We start from the raw sequence: 8,726 nt of genomic DNA, 5'->3' as shown, positions 1-8,726 counted from the left end.
GGTAAAGACGTGTGTAATACAGACCTTTTGACTCGATTTCTTGCAAGAAAAACACCTGATAACATTGCGTTTTCTACTTTCCCTGGGAGCCCCGAGTACAGGCGAAACACAACACCTGCGACGACAAGACATTCCTTACAGAAAGTAAACGCTCACTGTCGTGGCCTAATAAACAGCCTACAGCGGTTCTCGTCCCATCACCGAATTTGAGCAACGCTGGCCCCCGTTGTCAGTGTGGCCGCCTGGGAGCACAAGTGGCTGTTGCCTAGAATTTCTCTTCCCCGTTTTCGGTACAGTTGGCCACGTCATTTCACATCCCCGCAAGCTCCTCAAGTGCCGCAAGTCTGCAAGTCTCGGGACGCTACGCTAGACGCTTGCTGCCGGCCCCCTCATGTACCTGGCCACAGACGACAAAGCGTTCGGCTGGGCGACGCCTCGTGTACGCCGGCTCGCGCCACCGCGGTCGCCGCGCGTGCAGGGAATGCCGCGCCGTCCAATTGCGTTTGGCGCGCATTCCCCTGATGGACAGAGAAAGCCAAAAGTCGCCGTTCGGCCATTAATGTGGATGTCGTACCAGAGTTAGACCGCTTGTGCCATCTCGCGGCTGCCGCTGCTACTACTGGTGCGCGTCCCCCGCGCTTATCGAAGAGACAGTGTGCTCTGGCTCTGGTCGACGCAGACGTGTGGTACGCGCGTAGCGCGAGTGCTGCTGCGTTTGGCAGTCCCTTGCGGAACACGTTGCTGGCCGAGTGCTCAGACGCACTAGTTACCGACTGCTACCACAGAATACTGCGTTTGCAATTGAAATAGACACCGGGACAGCGCGAACGCAAGTCCCGACTACCAAAAATTATGCGCCCGAGTTACTCACATTTGGAGTAATCGCGGGGGTCAGCTCGACCGAAGTGCAATGGAAGAGCCTCACCCCGGAGGAACCGCCTTCATGATCACGGTATCCCCTACGCCAGGTAAGTATGCTTTCGTCGCTTTTTTTTTTTTTTTTTACTTTATTGTCATTTTAATGCCTATACAATAAGCAGGCTGGCAGCAGCACAATACGCTGCTCTTCAGCCAAATGAGACAGAAGCACAAAAAACAGGAGAAAAACAGAAAAGTCACAAAATGGTGGGCGATAAAATAGGAGACACAGAGAGACAAACACGGAGCCGTTCACACTTGACGATAAACCACACTGCAAACTGTTGAGACGACGCACAGATACTGAAGAAGACGATGGCACTGGTGAACAACGGAGCATGACGGGAAACACTGAACACGAAACATGACGGCACACACAAGACACTGATGGCGGCGATCTCCGGCGCGCGAAAGTCCACGTAGCGTGTGCGAGTCCGGGGACCTGCCAAGAGTGGAACAGGGGGGAGGTGGGGGGAGAGGGGAGAAAAGGATGCCAACGGCGGGGGAGACGGGGGCAAGAGGGAGAGGGACAGGGGAGGGGAGGCCCGGGGGAGAAGGGGAGAGAAAAGGAGGAGGGAGGGAAAAAGGGAGAGAAGGGAGGGAGGGTGCCCGGAGGAGCAAGCACGGGAGGAGGGCGGGAGGATCAAAGTTGGTAGGAGGGGTAGATGGAGGGGAGGAGGGCATCATCAGGTAGGGGGAGCTGGCGGAAGCCACCTTGGGAGAGGGTAAGGAGGGTGGAGAGATGGAGACCGGGTGGGACATGAGAGTACAGGCGCGGCAGCGGGCGGGGGTGGGAGAGGATCGGGGAGACGAGCGGGTGGGGAGGATCGAGTTTACGGGAGGTGTAGAGGATTCGTATCCTTTCGAGGAAGAGGAGGAGGTGAGGGAAGGAGATAAGATCATACAGGATCCGCGTGGGGGAGGGGAGACGGATGCGATAGGCAAGGCGGAGAGCATGGCGTTCAAGGATTTGGAGGGATTTATAAAAGGAAGGGGGGGCGGAGATCCAGGCGGGATGGGCGTAACAGAGGATAGGGCGGATGAGGGACTTATAGGTGTGTAGGATGGTGGAGGGGTCCAGACCCCACGTACGGCCGGAAAGGAGCTTGAGGAGACGGAGTCGGGAACGTGCCTTGGCTTGGATGGTCTGGAGATGGGGAGTCCAGGAGAGGCGACGGTCGAGGGTGACGCCAAGGTACTTAAGGGTGGGGGTGAGAGCGATAGGACGGCCATAAACGGTGAGATAGAAATCAAGGAGGCGGAAGGAAGGGGTGGTTTTGCCTACAATGATCGCCTGGGTTTTGGAGGGATTGACCTTAAGCAACCACTGGTTGCACCAAGCAGTGAAGCGGTCAAGATGGGATTGGAGAAGGCGTTGGGAGCGTTGTAGGGTGGGGGCAAGAGCAAGGAAGGCAGTGTCATCGGCAAACTGGAGAAGGTGGACGGGGGGTGACGGCGGCGGCATGTCCGCCGTGTACAAAAGGTACAGAAGGGGGGAGAGGACGGAGCCTTGGGGCACACCGGCGGAGGGAAAAAAAGTGTAGGAATCTGTGTTATGGATGGTGACATAGGAAGGACGGCGGGAGAGAAAGGAACCGATCAGACGGACGTAGTTAATGGGAAGGGCAAAGGTTTGGAGCTTGAAGAGGAGACCGGAATGCCAGACACGGTCATAAGAGCGTTCGAGGTCAAGGGAGAGGAAGATGGCGGAGCGACGGGAATTAAGCTGTTCGGAGAGGAGATGAGTGAGGTGAAGGAGAAGATCGTCGGAAGAGAAGGATGGCCGAAAGCCACACTGGGTGACGGGAAGGAGGCGGTGCTGGCGGAGATGCTGGTGGATGCGGCGGGTGAGGATAGATTCCAGGACCTTGCTGAAGACCGAGGTAAGGCTGATAGGACGGTAAGAGGAGACGGCGGACGGCGGTTTGCTAGGTTTAAGGAACATGAGGATGCGGGAGGTTTTCCACAGGTCGGGGTAGTAACCGGTGGACAGGACTACATTGTAGAGCCTGGCCAGGGTGGAGAGGAAAGAGACAGGAGCTTCACGAAGGTGACGGTAGGTGGCACGATCGTGACCAGGAGCGGTGTTGCGTTTTGTGCGGAGTGTATCAATGAGATCCTGTGTAGTGATAGGGGTATTGAGTTCCGTGTGTGTAATGTTGTCCAAGTACTGGAAACCAGGAGCGAGGGGAGGGACAGAGGTGTCAGTTCGATCGCGGATATCCGGGAAGAGGGAGTAATCGAACTGAGGATCATCGGGGATGGAGAAAACATCGGAGAGGTAGGAGGCAAAGTGATTGGCCTTACTAAGGGCGTCAGGGAAGGGGTGATCATCGTGGAGAAGAGGATAGTAGGGGGAGGGTTTAGTTCCGGTAAGGCGACGGAAGGCCGACCAGAACTTGGACGAGTTGATTGGTAGGGTTTCATTCAAACGGGTGCATGTCTGTCGCCAGTCCCGGCGTTTCTTAGCCGCGAGCAAATTACGAACGTGTCGCTGGAGTTGCCGGTGGCGTCGTAGTGTGTCCGGGTCACGCGTGCGGAGGAAGGCACGGTAGAGACGACGGGATTCACGGAGGAGGAGAACGGCCTGCGGGGGTAAGGTAGGACGGTGGGGGTGGATGGCGACAGTAGGAACGTGGGCCTCCACGGCCTCAGACAAGGTCTGCTGGAGAAAGGAGGCGGCATGGGTGACATCGTCAGGGTGGTGGTAGGTGAGAGGGTGGCTATCGACCTGGGTGGAGAGGGTATCCCGGTAGGCATTCCAGTCGGCTCGGGAATAATCGTGGACATACTTAGGGGGAGGATCAGTACGAGGGTCGGGGCGAGGGCGACGACCGTCCGATACGGTGAGGAGGACAGGGAGATGGTCGCTACCAATAGGTTCCAGGACATCCACCGTTATGCGGCCAAGGAGGTTGGGGGAGGAGAGGATAACATCAGGAGTGGAGTTGGATTCGGGACGGGTGTGCTGGGGGATGGGAATGAGGTCGCCTTGAAGGGAGGAGAGGAACCGATGCCACCGCCGTAACTGGGCGGCGGAACGACTATGGATGTTGAGGTCGGCGGCGATCACGTAGGAGGAGAAGGTACGGTCAATGTGGGAGAGGAAGTCGAAGGGAAGAGGGGCGTTAGGGCGGACATAGATGGTGGCGCAGGTAATGGTAAGGCCAGGGAAGAAGAGACTAAGGATCAGGTGTTCGGTGGGGTCGGGAAGGAGAGGTTGGAGCCGAACGGGGATCTGGCGGTGGTGGCCAATGGCAACTCCGCCACGCGCAACTGGGAGGGGATTATCGGAGCGGTGGAGGAGATAGGGGGAGGTGTGGATGGAGTGGTGGGGTTGGAGGAAGGTTTCATTGAGGAGGAAGGCATCCACACGGTGGGTAGCAAGGGTGTGCAGGAAAAGGTTCTTGTTGGCGGGAAGGGAGCGGATATTGTTGAAAAGGATACGATGCTGTCGTGCCATGATAAGGATTTAGACGAGGGTGTCAAGGCGGGAGAAGGTGAAATGGGCCTGGTTATTGGAATAGGTGGCGTACATTTTAAGGTGGAATATGGAACGGGCGGCGAGGGAGATCTGTTGGAGGGTGTGGGGGCGCTGAAAGGGATGGACGTTTTGAAGGACAATGGTGAGGAACCTGATGATGTCCTCAGCAGTGGGAGGGGGACGAAGGGAATTGCCAGGAGGGGTGGGGGCGTCCAGGGGACGGACAGGGACGGTGAGTTCAGGGGTGGTGGGAGGGGGCCGGGCTTTACACTTTTGGGAGTAGGTAGGGTGGGGGAGGCTGCAGGTATTACAGGAGGGAGGGGATTGGAGGTTGGGGCACTGCCGGAGGAAGTGCGCTTGGCGACAATGCGGGCATGTGGGGGCCTCGCGGCACTCGGCTGTTGTGTGTGCATTATAGCGCAGACATCTCTGGCAGCGCAGGGATTGAGGGGGGGAACGGGAGGGGTCGACTTTGTACCGCTGATTGAAGAGGAGGGCACCCTCCTTCAGGAGACGGTCAATGGAGGGGGCGTCCTCAGAGAACACCCGCATAAGGCGGGTGGGGCCGGTCGCGTTAAAAATGCGGCGGACTGCCCGCACCTCCAGGGTGGGATGGGCCTTCAGCTCCGCCAACACCTCCTCCTCCGTGATCGACGGACTAAGCCGAGTGATCACGGCGGTGAGGGTCGGCGGGCGACGCGGGGGTTGGGGTTGGCGGGTAGGAGATGGGGAGGGAGCAGGGGTGAGGGAGGCGTTAGGGCCAAAACGGGTGATGGGGAGGCGGGAGAGGATGTCAGTATGGAGGGTTGGGCTGGGGGAGGAGATGAGAACGGAATCCCGTCTGGGAGTAAGGAGAGAGATGGGGGCGCCAGGGAAATGTTGGCGGAGGAGGAGGGAGAGATTCCGGGCCTCGAGGAATGAAGGATCGGGACGGGACAGGAGATATTTGTAGAGACCGGGTGGGGAGGAGGAGGAGGAGGAGGAGGAGGAGGAGGAGGAGGGAGCGGGGCCTGGTGGGGAGACGTCCATGGCATTTTGGGGTGGGGATGGGGGGCGGGGTGGAGCCTTTTTGTGAGCAGAGGGAGTGGGGGCGGCACTAGGGCGTTTGACAGCGGCAGATGGGCGGGTGGTGACAAGAGGGACGGGAACAATGGGGAGGTGGTGGGAAGGGGCAGGTCCCGGCACGGATGCAGCAGGCGGCGCCGGAGATAATGACTGTGATGGTGCAGGCGAAGGTGGCAGTGACGGCGACGGTGAAGTCGATGAAGATGGCGGTGGTGGTGGTGGCGGCGGTGACGGCGATGGCGACGGGGAGAGCTGGGCGTGGGCAGTGGCCCGACGGGCCACCACCCGAGCCGGAGCGGCAGTGACAGGCTGGGGGAGGGGGGGGGAAGGGATCAGAACGAGAGGAAGAGGCGGGAGAGGGGGCGACAAAAAGCGAGGGCGAAGGGATAGAGAGGAGGGGAGGGATGGAAGGAGGGGGGTGGGACTGGGCACACCAAGTGATAGTGGTGGAGGCGGCGGAAGGGGACGTATACACGATGGCGGTGGTGGTGGTTGTGACGGTGGTGGTGGGGGCAGACATGACGACAAGGAGAAGAAAGAAAAAACACAGCACTAAAAGGACAGGACACACACTGGGGGACGACGGACGGCGACGGCGACGGCGAACGGCGACGGCGAACGGCGAACGTCGAACGGCGACGGCGAACGGCGACGGCGACGGCGACGGCGACGGCGAGAGGCAGGAACGCTGCTGCCGCGGACGGGGCCGGGGCGGCTGCGGCTGCGGCTGCTGCTGCTGCTGCTGCTGCTGCTGCTGCCGCTGCCGCTGCTGCTGCTGCTGCCTGGACTGCTGCTGGCGGGACTGCTGCTGGCACCGGAGGGCTGCTGGCTGGCTGGCTGGCTGGCTGGCTGGCTGGCTGGCTGGCGGCGGCGGGACCACTGCTGCAGGCCGGGACCGGGAACTGCTGCTGCTGCTGCTGCTGCTGCTGGACTGGGCTGGGCTGGCTGGCTGGCTGGCTGGCTGGCTGGCTGGCTGGCACCTGTAAACCCTAACACTTCGATTAGCGCGAAAGATTGCACCATCGAAGGGCGGTAACCTTTCGGTGTACCGCCGGAGATGGGCTTTCGTCGCGCCACAGGCGAGAATTTGTAGTGCCTCGCGCTATCGAGATGTAACGAGAGCTCCTGACGTTTCCGCAATCGGCGAACAGAATGGTGGCCGTCCATGTACCTGTCTCCTTACAAGAGAGCTATTGGCTGTCGAGTTAGATGGCAGACAGTCGCAACAACGCTCCTCTGCCGAGAAAAACGATGCATTTTGTGCGAGCAGCACCATACGGCTCGCGGCGCCGGCCGCTGCTGGGGTTAATTTACCGTTCCCTCCGGAAGATGGCGGGCCAAGTCCGGGTTGCCGCCTCCGGGCCCTCCTCTCCGTCTCCAACGAGCCCTCTTCCTCGGCTGTTGAAACCGCGAATGCGATCTGCGGAATGAGTGCTTTTTGCAGCCACAATGCAAGCCACACTTTACTTTCGCTCCTTCCAGGAGAGCCCTTAGTGCTAGCAAATACGGCAGCATTGTCACGCGCGGTCGACTGTCGCCGAGCAACTGAAGGACCACAGCTCAGACTGTCAGATGTTCTAAGAGAGCTGGATGCACTCGTGAGTGTTGTGCGCGACGAACAAACAGGACGTCAGTGAACTCCAAGAACGAACATCAGCCAGCACGTTCGACATTCGACGCCGAGTAACAGAAGACACTTAAAAGGTAACACTTCTTTTTGCTTCTCCTTCCGAGTAGGACGTGGAAAGCTCGATCGAATATTTGTGCAAATTTTCATTCGGAATATGGACATATTTCCTTCGCGCATAAGAGAGAAAAATAAAGTCTCATTCATGACAACATTTCAGCTGTGTCGGGTTGATTTCGAAGATGCAGATTAATTGTGCGGTATTTGGTAAACGATTGATACCTTGTAGCAATCTTGGCTTAGACGTGGATTAGGTAAAGATAAAACTAAATTGCTTTTTGTTTGTAAACACAACACGTCAGGTGTGTAACAAAGCGATGGGAAACAAGGAAGTCTCTTTTCTGTGAATGTAGTGATGCAACAACGAATTCACTGAGGGCTACCCGTTTCTGCAATTAGTAATTTATTGAAACTGCCGCTATTACGCGTCTGTCAATGTAGAACTGTGTGTGTTACAGAAGGCACTGTTCGGATATTTTGTCAGTGAGTAGGGAGAAATTGTGTTTTTAATTACACTTGTTACAGAAGAGAGAGAGAGAGAGAGAGAGAGAGAGAGAGAGAGAGAGAAAAGAAGAGTTTTATGTTATTTCCATTCCATTCGAAACCTATCTGTTCTCACTCCAAGGGCGCCCATACGACAGACAGTTTGTACAGGGGGTGGGGGACGGCTGAATCTGGAGGTATGGTGTACTTTTAATATTTTGGAAGACGAATAGCGAGCTTGTAAAGAGGCCATAAACAGATTTGAAGTTCCGAACCTGGTAAAGACGTGTGTAATACAGACCTTTTGACTCGATTTCTTGCAAGAAAAACACCTGATAACATTGCGTTTTCTACTTTCCCTGGGAGCCCCGAGTACAGGCGAAACACAACACCTGCGACGACAAGACATTCCTTACAGAAAGTAAACGCTCACTGTCGTGGCCTAATAAACAGCCTACAGCGGTTCTCGTCCCATCACCGAATTTGAGCAACGCTGGCCCCCGTTGTCAGTGTGGCCGCCTGGGAGCACAAGTGGCTGTTGCCTAGAATTTCTCTTCCCCGTTTTCGGTACAGTTGGCCACGTCATTTCACATCCCCGCAAGCTCCTCAAGTGCCGCAAGTCTGCAAGTCTCGGGACGCTACGCTAGACGCTTGCTGCCGGCCCCCTCATGTACCTGGCCACAGACGACAAAGCGTTCGGCTGGGCGACGCCTCGTGTACGCCGGCTCGCGCCACCGCGGTCGCCGCGCGTGCAGGGAATGCCGCGCCGTCCAATTGCGTTTGGCGCGCATTCCCCTGATGGACAGAGAAAGCCAAAAGTCGCCGTTCGGCCATTAATGTGGATGTCGTACCAGAGTTAGACCGCTTGTGCCATCTCGCGGCTGCCGCTGCTACTACTGGTGCGCGTCCCCCGCGCTTATCGAAGAGACAGTGTGCTCTGGCTCTGGTCGACGCAGACGTGTGGTACGCGCGTAGCGCGAGTGCTGCTGCGTTTGGCAGTCCCTTGCGGAACACGTTGCTGGCCGAGTGCTCAGACGCACTAGTTACCGACTGCTACCACAGAATACTGCGTTTGCAATTGAAATAGAC

The 8,726-nt window shown here is 57.6% G+C and overlaps 1 non-coding gene across 1 annotated transcript; it reads right to left on the bottom strand.

The window, feature by feature from the left end:
- Positions 1 to 812: 812 nt before the first annotated feature.
- On the bottom strand, positions 813 to 976 carry LOC124764138. Its single transcript, XR_007012713.1, has one exon. It is a non-coding gene; the product is annotated as a U1 spliceosomal RNA (small nuclear RNA).
- Positions 977 to 8,726: the final 7,750 nt, after the last annotated feature.

This window comes from Schistocerca piceifrons, unplaced genomic scaffold (genome assembly GCF_021461385.2).
Source record: "Schistocerca piceifrons isolate TAMUIC-IGC-003096 unplaced genomic scaffold, iqSchPice1.1 HiC_scaffold_626, whole genome shotgun sequence".
NCBI classification, from domain to species: Eukaryota; Metazoa; Arthropoda; class Insecta; order Orthoptera; family Acrididae; genus Schistocerca; species Schistocerca piceifrons.
The sequence above is the reverse complement of the archived record's forward strand: the minus strand, read 5'-3'. Positions and strand labels throughout refer to the sequence as shown.